Here is a 17,216-nt window from a genome sequence, read left to right as displayed (position 1 = left end):
AAAATATAAACTGACGATCGAATCTTCTTAAAATTATAGTTGTATTTTATTTTGCATTAATTTACAGCCGACATATATAATCTACTTATGGGTTATTATTTTTTTTTTTGCCATAAAAGGATAAAACATGTGTAGGGCTTTAATATTTAATTTTATAATATTTAGCAGTTTCTCTTAACCCTAGATTATATCTATGTGAGACAATATCGATTGCATTGACAGTGTGTAAATTAGAACATTATACACCATCACAGTAATTAGTTTGGCATTCATATTATAATATATTATTATACCTACGATTAGCATGTTTTCAAACAAATCATTTTTCATTCACCTTTGTTGCAGTCTAAACTTTTAGGATTTATCTGACGCAATGTTTTATTTTAACCTACCAAAATATTGACCAAAAAAAAAAAAATGCCTAACTAAAAGTTCAACGGGTAGGTATCTAAAATAAAATATTGTGTGAAAACATTTTTTTGTTAATGGATAAATTTAACTTGGAAATTATTCCATCGTGAGTACTCGACCCTAGTAACGCTTTTGTATAAAATATGGAAAAAAAAAATATTTTGTCAAAGTTGACATTTTCAAATTCACTGCATGTACTCGCTATACTTATCTAGTATTATAGTATACCGGGCTATTGTTTTTTTTTTTTACAACTCAGGTGTACATTTTGGTTTCGATTTAAAAAATGGCACGTTTTCAAATTATTTACTTTAGGATAAGACATGCGTAAGACAATCGACACACGTTGATATTCTTGTGTGTCACTTACATGTATGGACTAAAATAAAAACTGTGCACGTGATCAGTAGGTGCCAAAATAAGAGAATTGCGCATATTTTTTTTTATGGACTGTAACCAAGTACGGAGACCCAAAAACCTTGTGAAAAATGTGTATAAATGTACAAATTAGTTTCCATGCGAAGCTTTACGGGTAAGAAGGTATAAATAGACTCCACAATTGCTTTTTCTTTGGCCATTTGCAATCGAAATAATTGGATCAAGTAGGTCGAATTTTGAAAAGTCTAAAACTCCAATTAAATCTCATTTTTCAAGGTACCGTTTTAGAGATTCAGAGCCGAAAAACCACTTGGATTTACATTATGAAAACGCATTGGACTTGAATAAAGTATTCATTTATTAACATAAACAATAATTGTATGCATTTTATGTAAAAGCCAAATAGGTATCAAACATTCTAGACAAATTTTGTATTTACACATATTGTAAACTCTCAAATCGTCAATATTATATCGAAAACTTACATTTTAAAAAACGTCATCGAAAAACACTTGTTGTAGTTTACATATTATATAATATAGCGCGATCAAACTTGTGTATCAGCCAAATTGTTTTTTTTTATAAGATTATTAAAACTCTTTATGTAGAAAAAAATCAAGCGACACTAGTGGTTATACATTGTAAAGAAATAAAAAAATTAAATAATTAAATACTCTTGACCACAAAAAAAAATTGTGGTTAATGGTTTATTTAAATAATTTATTGTTTTATTTATGTACCAAATTATCAAAATAAATATATAAAGGATTAGATCGAAGACTTGGTTTGAAGATCAGTTTATGTTATATAATTCTTATTGCAAAATTTCTTGTAATACAAATTATTACTAGTTTATAAGCCGTTTTGAATAAATAAATTTTAAATTATTATCAATGAAAGTTATTAGGGATGATAGGGATAAAAATCACATTACAGTCTCCTCCAGACTCTTATCTTAATACCTTTTTGTTTTAATGAATTTATAAGTTATTGTTCAAAACTAGTTATCAGATAGACGTTATTTCCATTATGGTATTACCATAAAGTACAACAAACGTTGTTAAATGTTTAAGTATAGTAAAAATCGTATGAACTTGTAGTTTGAATAGTTTGTGGCCAAAATATATTTTACAAACAATTTCAAGATGTTTTTTAGATCTTTTTAGCTAAGAACAAAATGTGACGTACACTTATTATTACCCTGTATAGTTAGACCAATAGAAGTTGCATGATATTTAAAAAAAAAATTCACCAAACTACAGGAAAACACAATTAATATTAAAATAGTAGGCTAGGTCTTTTTTATTTAAACGTCTCCAACGACAGCAGAAGTCGAATAATCTTACAAAGTTTAAAATGTTCTAGATCCTTTATTTTATAAATTATAATTCCATAATTTTTTTTCGGATATCACAACATAAAGCACTTTATAAGAATAATCGAAGCACTAGCAATAGTTAATCAATCATAATGGCAGCTCCAAGCTCAATTCTTATAATTTTTATATTCGAGTTGGTTTTCTGTTTAACGATTGTGACATCATCTTCATTATTTGAACTTGTACTTAGACCTAGTGCCGACGAAGTAAGCAACGCACTCGCGGATTTGGAGCTTCCTGGAGAAACAAAGGTGAATTAAAAATAACACAGCTGTAATTAAATTTAATAAGCAATAACAATAACTGGCTCTGATTTTTCCTTTGTGTTCGATTAAAAATACCCTAAAACATTGTAAATCATTGTGATACAGCCTAAACAGTTTATCTTGCTAACATACACATTGCTCAACATGGTTACATTTTAATATAGTAATTGAAACTGATTTTATCTGTCCTGTAAAATCGATAAAAAAGAAATATGCGAGGTGTTGCATCTTAATCAGGACTATACATTGTCCCAAGTATTTACCCAAGTAAAATATAAAAACAGCATATTTAACTTACATTGGTCTAGTACTGAGGTACACAATTAGCAGTTACATTGGTTCTCACGATGAACTTGTAGTTTTACTCTGCCAATTATTTTACCCATGAACGATAAAATACTCGCTCAACTGAAATACTTCCGTAAGACGCAAGAAGTTCAGTGCACAGACTTTGTGTTATTGCTGTACAAGTTGTGCGTAACCGCCAAACGGAATACGAAAGACATTGCTGAGCATGTATACAATATGATAGCGATGGCATACGATGGGAAGACAATGGTGCACGGCTGGCTCTGGAAATTGCACGTCAACCTTTGGACGCCGAATAATAGTTATGGCCACGAGGCGTGGACATTGGAGATAATGGAAGAAACTGTGCGGGGTCTAAGACAGTTTGGAAAACCCTTAACCGATCTGGCGAGTATGTGTGTGCAACACGGATATACTTCGGACTTGTTGTACCTAAAAAACACTGAATTTCCAATGACGATGAATGCATTCGCGTACGAATGGATGGAGGAGTGTTTTAAGTTTAACAACGAAAAACATGCACGTTATAGAAGTAAGAAACCCGCGTTACCTATCACCGTCGAACATTTATTCTTGATAAATGCATGGCCAATTTCTCGCGACCAATGGCTTGTGTACGAAGCAATAGCCTATGTTACTATTAAATGGAATATGTTAGCCAATGTATTCGGTGTCGATTTCCAAAATGTTTACAGACAGTTTACAGTCACTCGAGACTTGACGATTGAACCGTTTAAGCACATTGAATTTCAGCAAACGTTTATACACATCGTCAGGATAAAACTATACTCTTTTATTTGGGTGGAACTTACGGCTTATCGAAATGCCAATGACTCTAAAACGAACGTATACTATCATAACTCCTTTAGGAAAAATATAGCAAACATAGTTAAAATCAGTTACATCGAAGACAGTGCATTAAACCAAGTATTAACTTTGTACAGTGAAATAAGTAAATCTAATATGGAGCAGATCGAAGAAGTTTTGAAAATAATAACAGATCAAGTAAATAACATTTTGACAACATTAAATAATAGTATATATCCTAATGAATCTGCATGGACCGACATTTCACACGTTGACGTAGATCATGATATTGCGTACGATCTATTTATGGAAATATTTCAAAAACAATGCGATCAATTTGGAATAATGCTTAAAAGAAAACTAAAAGGATTACCATTAGATGTTTTATCATTCTTTATTGACGGAAGTAAAAACACGGTTCTTACTGTTTTCCCGGAAAACTGATATAAATACATCTAATATAATGTCCTACAAGATTTTCACTAAGTAATGTTAATAACTACCAATATTGTATTTGTTCTAAACCCAAGATCTATGTTTTAGTATAATAGATTATATTTAAATTAAATTTTAAATATTGTGATGCTTATAATTTTAATGTTCACGACAAAGTTACAGTTTTCATTTAATAAAATAGTATAACTACCTATTTGGAAAAAAAAAATGTAATTTTTAGTTTATATGTGAATGCAATGAGAATGAGTAGTCCGAAATTGGCAATGTCTTCGAGGAGGAGGCAATGTGTGAGGTCGACAGCAGATAGAGAAAAATATTATTAAGAAGTACTTTACAAGAAGTACTTTGTGGTTATCTTTTATGACATGTATGTACAAACATTTTGAACTCTGCTTTTTGGTCTTGTGATAAACTTGACTACGTGTATTTAATAATCCAACCCTAACGCAACACCAATAACAGCTCCTAGCTAAAATTCTGGGTTTACCTAATTATAGTATAATATATTATGTAGATTGCAATTCAGCTTTTAATAATGATCCTCTATAAGTAACGATCAACAATCAGAAGCCTTGCCACCGGCATAACAAAATATGCTAAAAATAAAAGCAATATACAATACGAATTGTCATTTTATATAGTAAATATTTTTAAATATAACATTTTTTAATTTTAATAAAAAACTATATTAGATACAAAGGTAAATATATTTTTTTTTTTAATGAATATGATTTAATAAAGTAAAAAAATTGTAATATATTACATAAGGTAGAAGTTATTGTAAATTGTACTATAGTTTGTTTTCGTTAGATTTAAAAATTAGCTATTAATAACAATACCATATAGAATTGTTAAGAGGCCAAAAAAATACAAATTTATTATCATTCGAGTTGAAAACAAAGTTTTTTTTGGTTCTGTCTTAAACCATAAATGTAGGTTATCGGTAAATTTCAAGGTTTTAAGCACACCAACTTGGTAAACAAACTAAATAAATAAAAGAAAATATATTATTTTCTTGTGTGGTATTCTTTCTTTGTATGAAAAATTGGCGATAACAATAATTTATCAATTTTGTTAACAGTTTTGGAATAAATATATTAAACATTTTCAATAAAAACAGTAAACTAGTTATAGCATTAATTTAATGTTATTATTAAGGATATTCTATCACTTGGATTGTTAAAAAATAGTTAAAAATACCATAAAGTATATACATAACAATAAAAGTTTCAAATTTGAATGTATTTCATTGTATAATACTTTCTATATTTTTTTGTTGAGTTTATTTTGCTGTTGTTTTTTACATTTCGTATGATTTTTTGAATAAATTGCCACCCAAATAAACATTTTAATAACTACTTACATTAAGATAAGACATGTGTAGACAATGTTCATGTAGAATATTTACATGTAAACTTATAATAATATAAACACTACACGTGATTGTAAGGTGTGAACATAAGAAAATTACGCAAATAAGTAAATAACTAAGTACAGAGACACAAAATATTGTGAAATGTATAATTGCATGAATGCCTTTTAAAATATATCTTACAATGAATGACATTTTTTTTTCTAGAGGGGTGTCTTTTCTTAGACCCGATGACTATTTTTCTTCTGGACCAATTTACTGATAGTGTTACTATCAATCATATACTGCGAGCTAATGATAATTTAATGGATTTGAGTCGGGCAATATATAAAAAAATATACATCATACCAATCTAAATCGGGATTGATGCAACATAAATTAGTCGTTCAGCTATTGAAAACATTTAATGTAACAATTTTTTCAGAATTCAAAGCTGAAAAACACAAAAAATCATTTTCACGATATTATTGCAGTATTCATTTTACTCTACTGCTTGACAGTGTGATTTTAATGGGTTTATCAAGTATTTGGCAATTCAATTTGTAAATTGACCTTCTTAAACAAACCTTCAAAATTTTGCATACTTAACTTAGCAAGCTGTAATATTATTGTATGTAAATCTCAGTTTTTCTAAATGAACAAATTAAATTAAATAAATTTTCCAAAAGTATGCCTATTTCAATAGTCTACACTCTACAGTATAATTTATTTTGAATACATTTAAGTTGTGATGTTCATATCTCTATTTATTGTTCAAGTGAATTTCACTTTTACAATTTGTATGATAATAAAATAATTTTTATTTATTTGATTTTTTTATCTTCGCTGAAAATGTGTTGAGAATCGATGGAGTAATGTAGTAATGACATTTTACATAGCCACGCATTAACTTCACGAGGCCATATAAATAAGTTATTGATTCAGGACCGTTTGTTGTCTGCTACACTGTAATGGTTATGATAACGAATTGTCGATTTAATAAAATCATCGAAATACGTTCATCAGAACGTTGTGAGGAAATTATCTGGAAAAGCCGAATTCTATGAATTTACACTTGGCGTCTAGCTGTAATAATAATATCTTCTAGTCCAATTTTCATTCATCGCATCATCAGGTTTATTTTTATTACAATATTTGTCAGTTACGCCACAGATAAAATAAAACCAGATAGTGCACTTTTGAAGAAAAAAAAACGTAAAATGTAAACAAACTTTAACCATTTTTTAGTGTGACCAAAAAATAAAAAATAAATAACTCTTCTGTAACACAGTGTGATCTAAGAAATTTGATCAAACATCTGTAATGTTATGACCGTTCACTATCGTTTACCTATTTGTTATCAGTTATTCTTATCAGCGTATGTTATCATTGTAAATAGTGTCTACAATATTTTTGGCACTATAGCTTGGCCCTACTGCATTATGCAATCAAATATCGTTATTTAAAAATCTATTGTTTTATCATTAAGACACTAAACGCGCTAAATACACTTTAGCGTTCATTTATTAAGAAAATATCCAAATATTTTAAATCAATTCCACACTATGACTTGTACCTGTAGTCTATCTAATCGATTGACTGATAAGCTTATTGACTGAAACAGGCGCCTAATTAGAATTAATATTTCAGCTTAACTCTAACACAATTGGGGCTTTACAGATATAACTATAATTAACATGTCATCATGCCATTGCACTTTAGTGCAACAAACTCTAATTAGGTCTATAAAATCCCAGCATTTATCTGCGCCAGATGTTTGTTATGGTAAGTAACTCATGTGATTTAAATATACAGCTGCATCTAAATCATTCGACCAACGTTTATACAATAAATTACATTTACATGTGACATAATTGTTTTGTATTTTGTTTACCAATAATTCTAGAACTAATTATTTACTATGCATATTATACCTATGTATTTACTTTCTATAATCGATAATTTCCACAGCTTATTTGTAGACTAGGTCTGTTTTTTTTCTACATGTTGTATTATGAACATAGTTTTTAACTATATAGCAATCTGGTATTTTTACTACCGCCAGCACCTGTTTTATTAGCTAGTAGAAGCAATTTTTTTTATACAAAATATATTTGACAAGGTCAGTTTTGATTGAAAAAAACACACACACAACATATTAAAAAGTTGGCAAAGTAGGGTCAAGGTGGTCCCTAAATTTGAAAGTCATAATATCACTGCCAAACTCTTGGCGGTGCTAATTTGCGAATAACTAACTTCTTACTGTGCTAACTAAGTTACATAAAATGTGTAAAAATAGATGCAAAATACAGTAGTAGTTTGTACTTTGTCTTGAGAGTGGAGGAAATCTAGTTAATATTCCATAAAGAAAAAACCTACTCAAACCGACCACATTTGGCGCCCTGTCAATGTTGGAACTTTAAAAATCGGCACAATTTTAGCCAAATTATGATAAACCTCTTCATGAAGAGTACTTGAGAAATCAAAAAAAAGTATAATTTATTTAGAAGTGTTTCTAAGTTTAAGAACTTACCCGTCACGTGATCGACATAATGTTACCTAATTAAAGACAAATACCAAAAAAAAACTCAAATGTCAAAATTATCGTTAATTAAAAGTATGTCATATACATTTTAATTTTTCAAATTTACCAGCTCAAACGCTTAAATAACATACTATTACACAACAGCTGTTATTAACAGAACATTATTACTGTAACAATGAAAACAATAATATCTTAATTCAAGATCACAGGTTAAGTGGTCATTTACTAATTCGGAGATGGCAGCAATTATTGCTGTTCGCGGTATAAATTGTTTTCATAATTAAAAATCCTTTAAAAGCCAAGGCTAACACGTAATGAATGTTTAATATTGACCAGTAAACAATATAGTCAAAACAATTTATACATTAATACTATCTACTTAAACTGTAAAAGCCAATACAAGATAATATCAAAATATGATTTAGCAAATCAATGAAATTTCCAATTAAACTGATATCTGATAATAGTTCATTTCTTAAATACCGTGGATTTGTTTCTTAAAAAATTATCCCAGTTCTTTTAAAGTTGGTATGGTGATAAGTCGTATGTACTTCCATTTTAACCTAACCGTCTTGTAAACCAACATCTCAATATTTAAACTCAATTAAGGTGAGCGAGTGAAAGGCTCTCTCTCTCTCTCCCTCTCTTATTGCCTTTCTTGTTCAATGTATTTAACATATTATAAGAATTATTGCAAAGTGAAAATCGGACCATGATAAACTTTCAAAAAATTGAACTTACTCTTACAAATAAGGATTAATGATTGATTAGAGTCAAACGTGTCTTTGTATTTATTTTACAAGCATCTCTTCTAAATAAAACCATCGAAAAGAGGTTTGGGAAGAGGGCGTGTAATAATTTAGTTTGATTTTGGGTCATTACCTAAATCTTTTAAAATGTTCTGTACTACTATTCAATGTATTTAAAAAAAAAATCGAAAACGCTTAGTTAAATAAAAAAATTATCGCAAATATTGCTGCAGCACCGTTTTACCGTTATGTACAATTTGCATACTATGCTTAATGGGTACAGTGGCGCTGAATGCTCCATTATAACATAAGTATAATAATTATTATAATATGCGCTCTTTGACAATGTGTCTGACCTAAATCTCATCTGCGCAAAAAAAAAGTATAGGTTATTTAATAAATAAACAAACGTTACACTGTACGCTCCTCCCTCGTTCCATTCATTTAGAAAATGGCTTCTTATTTTATTAGGTGGCGCCTTTGAGTTTGTTTTTTTACAACACTAACACAATTCAGTGGCGCCTGGTATTTTTTCCTACTTTGTCAGTTAGTCTTAGTGCAAAGTATACTCTTGATTTGTAACATCTATTGCACTTTGCTACATATTATTCAGAACTCAGATACACCCTATTTTTTTATTGTAGACATTCGAACCGATGCAAGTTCATTGTTGTACTTACATAGCTAGAATTAACGTTTGTTTTGGAGGCACCTTTTATAAACCATATAATCATTAGAGAAAAAAGCTGTATAAAAAAGAAAATATATGCGTAGGGGTAAGTACTAGGTACACACAACACTTTGGTCTTAAAATAGTTATTATAGTTAACAGTTTACAGTACACGAGCATAACAGTGTTTATAAATACACTGACATTGGGTCTTAATTTAGATTTAGAAAATATTATGTAAACAATAAACACGTCGAGTTTAATATTTTTCTAGGCACACCTAAGTCCGTAGCGTTGAAAATAGTGTTATGTAATTTTCACCATGTACACAATAATTTAATGATGACGATGGAGTCTACTAGTGAAGGCATTTTACACATAGTACAAGTGAATACATTGAATTAGCATAATATTATTTTGTTGTTTTTTGTACCTACACTTTTTATAAAATAACAAGAACCACTTACTTTTGTGAAAGGCTCAACGGTTGACTTCATCTAATCAGAGCACAGATATATATAAAAAACTAGATTGCTAACTAGTGATAAGAATGGAAGTCGTCATCGGCCATTTTTGTGGGATTTTTGTGTGTATAAAATAATATGTACATATTATATAACTGTGATTTTGTGTTATCAACTTAACTTTTGATTGTTGTAATCAATGATAAAAGTTATAAACATGTGATAAGGTTCTAATTTCCACAAAGATGGCGGAAAATGGTAACTTCAATTATCTCTATTGGTGGCATGTACACTATGTAATCTAGTGACTCAGAGTGATGTCTTTTTTTCAAGTGTTGATTTATCTTAGTAGGCTTAAGATAATTGTGTATTCAGGGCAAAGTAAAATATCAATTTTATTTAATACGTTTAAATTTTCGATTTCTTTCACTTTATAGGTTAACAACATGGGAAAAACCTTTCATAATATTACATTGTTTTCCGTTCTGATGTTATAATAGAGCAGTATAGCTGTTCTATCTGGCATTAGTCATCGGTAAGTTTAATATAATATTTGATACCTATTTGCCCGTCACAATTGTTTTATAATTAGTTCAAAATATATTACACTTGAGTTGCATATTAATGAACTCGATAATAAGTAATATTATATTAATACACATACTAGAAAACGCTTACAAACAGCTGCTAATTACACCCTCTGCGAGTTAAAACCGGTTAATGCAGTTTTATGTAGGTTTTTTTTCGTTCCTGTGACTATTGCTAGTGCACACTTGTGAATTTTATAAATTACTCGACCATTTCATGGTTAGACAATTATAATTTATATCTGTGCACAAACGCATGGATTTTGGTTACATTTGGTACGCCAACAAAAGAGAAATTACAAGGTCTAGCCGCGTCTAGGTAGGTTAGGTTTTTTCGAACAAAAGACATTTTCAACAATAGTTTCAATTTATAAAAATCACTACATTGTAACAGCGGGTAAGGTAATTTTTTTTAACGACCATTGAAGAAAAATATTTCAATGGACAACATGGAGTTCAATTTCAATAATATTAAATCTTCCAACTTTATTCCGACGGGTGTATTGTACGATTAAATCTTTTGGTCAGTAATCATACAAAATAATATATCAGTTTGTACTAGGTCATTCAACTGAAATCATATTCGTTTTTGATAAGGCTGAACAAGAATATCATTTTTATAAAATTTGATAAGTTTATTTAATAAATAGGACACATTTTTCGAATGCCATTTTTCAATCAATTTTTAATTATAAAATGTTAATACTTACCATACACTCGTATGTAATGTAAAAAATAGACCGTTCTTATACTATTACAAAAACATTGTGTTGACATTTGTTCAAACGTAATTTTACAATTTTGTTTAAGTTGATAAAATTGTGTAAGGGAATAAATGGACCTTGGAGACCAAAATATGTATGGGAAGCGTATTATTATGCCATTTTTTATTTTAAAGACAAAAAAATTGGCACAATTTTTGGCACTTTATTGCACATAAAACATAAAAACCTAATGTGTATACATATATATATTTGATAGTTATATGCAATAAGAATTAAATTAAGGATATCCGGCATTTCTGTAGATTTATGATTTTCGCTTAAAGGGAACGGGAAAAGCTATTTACCAAGGAGTAAAGGATAGGCAATTTTTGACAGAAATTTATCTAGTAGTTATTTTAAATATGCCGACTAGTTTTAAGGTGAAAAAATATTAAGTTTTTCTAGTAATAAAACTTTTAGAGTGTTTTTTCTCCGAGTTATGGCAAAAGTTTGATAAAAAATTACTTTCGTAGAAGTCATTTTCTAGCGTATCTATTAGACGGATTTCAAATTTGTTTTGACAAAAACAACATTATTCGTTTATTGGTTCAATTCAATTAAGTGATAAATAAATGTCCAACACAATTCATTTATGTACAAAATCACATTTATTTATCGCTAAGAGATTTTTTATGGTTCAGATATTAGTGCTAGTATTAAAATTAGTAGCATAGCAAATTGAAGATCAAATACTCAAGTTTGCAATTGTTCGAGTAATTATAACCAAAAAAAAACCATGTACTTTTTTAATCCGAAAAAATGTATTTAATAAACATTTTCAACTTATTAACAGGTTTAAGCCCAAATTCAGATAACGATCATAAACGTTTTGTTTGGATACAAATTTATTAAGACTCGTTTATCGACACTTATGAGTATTTATATTAATCATAAGAGCATTACCCTTTGGTTTAAATTTACAGTTTTGAATCGAGTCCAAGCACAAAACTATTTTACTAGTTCTCGAAATATTCCTAAAATTAAATGTTTTCTTTTTTATGTATTTTACTGTAAATTCGTATAAAATGTCATTGTATATTATGACAGGTACTTAATCATTGGCGCCCGCAGATGTTTTGTACAAGTTAAATTTATGTGCGTTAATAAAATTTCAACGGACTACATAATAGTTGTGTCGAAAATGTTTTAATGGAAAAATAGATAGCAATAATATTATAGGTACATATGCATGAAATTAATTGAATCTGTCGCATCTATGTTTCCTAGCAATTTTTTTTTTTTAAATTGTTAGTAATTAGTATTAGTGGTTCTCGGTATAACTATGATATGGTATTAAATAATAAGTACCGATTTGAATTGTGTTTTTTTTTTTGTACTTAAATGACACAAAGTGGTTAGTTAACACAATCAATTAGCAACATTTCTTGAAATTCGCGGTGTCACGTCGAAGACGAGTGTTACACCGTTTATAGTAAGCTCACCAGTGTTGCTATCAAGTGTTACGAGAATTAAACATCTTATTAAACACAACTCTGTTAATAGTTCTTCACACGCCTGGTGATGGTTTCATTATTATTGTGTAGCAACGATATGTGTTTTATCTTTCGCGGTGTTAAAGCCAATCTTGGAAGTTTTTTTGCTATTTTGCACTATACCAGAGTCTACGACAAAACGTAGACGTAGCAAACAAAATTATAGAGTTTAAATGCGATTTTTTTTTTACTATCTTAAGCGATAATGGAAAAATTATAAGAGATTATAGATAAGCACAGATATATGTATATAATAAACTAGATTGCCAAGTGTACATGCCACCACGTATTTTCGCGAGGGTACTTAAAGCAAACGGTTTGCTGTTGACCATTTTGGCGGTGTTTTAACCCAGAATAAACAGAAGGGAATCTTAGAGCTTATCAAATACATATTGAGTTTTAGCCGGTGATGCCAGAACTCAGATATTATCTTGTTTTCAATTTGTCTGATGTTGTCGCCATTTTCCGCGTCTGTCGAGTGAACAGTGTAGCCGGAATAAACGAAAAATGAGAATTTCCCTACATCTACCAGCACTGCCCATTTCTCGATCATATTCAAGATGTCGGACATGATTTTGTCTCGTCCCATAAGAGCCCATGTAAAAATTGGATAGTTTCTTTTCTGTTTATTCTGTGGTTTTAATGTCAAAACTGTTTGCTGTTTAATCAAACGTTTACTCTTATCAGCAAACAGCTTTTCCAGCAGTTTGTAATATTTGCTACCTATGATAATGCCAAATCATTTGTTCGGGGTAAACAAACAATCCTTATCAACTAAACATTATCAGCACATATAAGTAAACAATCAATAAACATATTTGCTTTGGTACCACCGCGAAAATACGCTTATTTTCTGCCGTCTTTGTGGAAATTAGAACCTTATCACATGCTTATAACTTTTATCAATGTTTTTAACAATTACAAGTTAATTTTATAGCACAGAATCATATGTATATACTATTTTATACACACATAAATTCCACAGAAATGGCCGATGTCGACTTTCATTCTTATCACTAGCAATCCAGTTTATTATAAATATATCTGTGGAGATAAGAAATAAAAGCCGAAAGATAAGTGATAAGAGGAGACATATCCATGATTCCATGTTTTCCACGGAGCGGAAAAAACTAGGTTTTTTGTTAATTCACCTTAAACATGATAAATAATTATTATAAAAAAATCTCTTTTTTCCCCTAGCGTTTGTCCAACTATCAGTTTGTATAGGTATTTCGTATACTGTACGCACAAAATAGGTTCGACCGTGTCATACGCAGTCGTTCGTGTACAATCAATATTATATTATGTTAACTGCTTGTTTGAAATAAATTTGAATTTAGGTTAATGGTAATAATTAATTATTACTATTATTCGAGTTGTCCGTGATTTTAACGCGGGGCAATGGCCTCTCAATCGTACTAGACGCAAGCGGTTACGGATAGCGTGTGAGAAATATAAAACCGTTTTGTTATAAAAAAAAATAATATCAATAACGCAAACGATTCCATTGGCGTTATTCGCCAAGTTTCCTGAATTAATACTATAGAATATTATGTTTCCATAATTTCTATCATCATCCCATTACCGGTGCAGTTGAGATTTATAGCATAGAAAACCATGGCGAAGGTGGACCGGCTGTATGCTATACATAATAATATTATACTATAACACTAACGTTCAATAGTCTTGTGTCTAGGCCACTAAATTAAACTCTTTGTCTCTTTGTGTCCGGGCAAAACCTACGCGGTCCAATCTTATTATTTATAAGACGGTGTATGTATATGTACATCACAGCAGCATCTGTATTTTATAGTATTGTTAACATTATATATATATATATATATATGTATGTAATTAGCTTTGGACAGATAAGAGCTGCAAAGTAATGTGCTGGTTCCAACATATTATACCACATTATGCAATATAAGGTTTTTTTTTTGCTTAACTCGTTAAGATCGTTGGAACCCAAACGTGTAGTCCATTGTTTAAAAGGTTGACAGTGACTAGTTACTGAAAAAAAAGCTGGAAAATTTAACGGTTTATATATTGTTTATAAAATAACATATTTTATTCAGCCACGAGTTGAATTTTAATAATTAAATTTTCAATTGCCTTAAGCTTAGCTTAAGTCGCGACTAGATATGAACTTAATGAATTCGCCCTAGTTAAGTCGAACACATTTGTATGAGATAAGGCAAAGAAGAAAAACAATGGTGTTAGTTGAAAAAACATTTAGTTAATTATTGTCGAGAGAGTTAAAAAACTAATAAACTAAATTTGTTGTCGCGTCAACGTTCACACTTGTAAAATATGATATAAAACTAGCTATAATATACAATATAGACATATTGAAACAGCAATTCAAAGATCATATTATGTAAAAATAATATCAATGTAATATTATGTAGACTGTAGAACGTCATTAAACAGCCATTAACACAATATTATACCAAGGTTGGCTGAGTTAATTGTATATGTATGCTTTTTTTTAACCTAGTTAAGAAATAGTTGTAGTTCATTACTTAGTAAAAGGTTAAGTTAACAAAATCAACGTAACTAATGTTGGTTTTTTTCAAATCGATTATGTCATATTTTGGATAGGATACAGCTTTAGCAGCCCACGTAGGGCCATCGCTGCCTCTTAGAGGCTCACGGGGGGGAAGAGTTTGAAAATTATTAATTATATGATCACCTCCCCACGGAAAAAAAAACACAAAACAAAATATATTAACAAGACACTATATAGTGTTATGTTTAAATTATTTATATTATGTTTATTATATTTCCTACTATATTTTTAAAGGTTTATCGTTTTCCACACAAAAGGTCGATTCGTCAATAATGACCTTTCAATGTTAATTGCACAACAAAGTACCTACTCTCATTTGAACACCTTTTATGTAATTACAAGATTATATCTGATAATTATTTGATTTATCATATATAGAGGCGTGTTTTAATTAAAACCGTATAATAAATGTAACGAAGTATAATAATAAATAATATATTAAAGTTCTGACTTGAATTTCTTAAACTTTCACGGATTAAGCTAGGTACATACCGTGAGACCCATTAGTTTTAGAGGTTGCCTGTCAAATTGCCTACACAAATCCCCTTTGTACATTTTGCGTCCAGTATCATCAAATAGGTACCCAAGTAGGAAAGACCGGAGACAAAAATAACCGGCTAGTTTATTTCTTAATTGATAAATATTAAGATCAGCCCGTTTTTCATTCATCATGATTTAATTATAATACAATAAAATATATATGTATTTTTTTTTAAATAAATTAACTGCCAGTATTTAACTAAACGCTTTTTTTTAAATAAATTAACTGACAATATTTAACTAAACGCTTTTAAGTTAAAAAAAAAAAATGATAGACAAACCAGATTCAAAATGTAATAAGATTAATAAATTATATAAAACACGGATGTGCTGGGGTTTTCTAGAAACGAAGTTGCTTTAACATTTGCCTGAGGCTAAGTATAATATGTAAAGTGAACGATAAATACAGTTTTTCGAAACTTTATATCCCTTTAAAATGAACTAACCTACTTAACAAGCGATAATATTATACAATATAATATTGTCATCTGTTTGTATACCGAATTTTTATTTTTTTTTTACTATAAACTTCTAACCGATAAAATAGCAGAAATAATTGTTTTCAAATCTATTTTGACTTATTAAATTCCTTGTTTTAAAACAGTATATTGATTTTAAAAGTCTTAACGTGTCACCTGGTCGACGTTAGCATGACTATTTGCCTGTCATATAAATAGGTGGCTAATTAGGCACGTTAAGGCATCGCTAAATAATCTAAATGTTTTATGCTTTCCGATACAGTTATCAGCGCAATTAGCAAAGAAAATTATCATAAAAAAATGCCAGTGTAATGTTAAACGTTGCATGTGCACAAAATGCTGTGTCATATTACAATCTGTATAGCTGTAGAGATGTTTTAAATGTCATGAGCCGATTAATAACCGTTTTGTGATACCACCATTAATATCTGATAAAACAAAAGTGTTTTGCGCGAACGAAAAAATAGATTATCGTGTAAGGAGATTTCATTTTTTTAATTTTGCAACGTGACACATTGTACAGGGGAAACAATTACACTTCGGTACAGTCTAAAAAAAAAATAATAATATATTTTCGATCATTAGCCTTTGTAGACAATAATTATTGTTATCCTATTGGAGCCGTTAACTTAGTCACAAGTGGTAAATAGCAAAATATTTACAGTGTCTTGTAACTTTGTAGCCAGGGACGGACAAAAATGGGTTGTTCATGGTTTGTTAATCCGGGATTAATAAAAAATTAAATTACATTTATTCCAGTAAACCAACGTTATGGATAACAGATTTTTTATCTTCCACCCAAATGAATATTTCATGCAACTATTGTGAGATGTTTTAAAAATAAAAAATGTCATGAAATTTCAGAACCCTAATTGTGATAATATATTATAATACGTATACTGTTTCTATGTTTTTCGTTAATTTATATTTATTTAAAAAATATTTACAATCTATGCTCTAAGGTATAATGAGAAAATAATAACATTAATATTATATATGT

This window comes from Adelges cooleyi, unplaced genomic scaffold, assembly GCF_023614345.1.
Source record: "Adelges cooleyi isolate 19-005CV unplaced genomic scaffold, UGA_ACOO_1.1 ACOO_flye_CR_arks_rails_tigmint_CR_PRNA_108, whole genome shotgun sequence".
NCBI classification, from domain to species: domain Eukaryota; kingdom Metazoa; phylum Arthropoda; class Insecta; order Hemiptera; family Adelgidae; genus Adelges; species Adelges cooleyi.
This window is presented reverse-complemented; position numbering follows the sequence as displayed.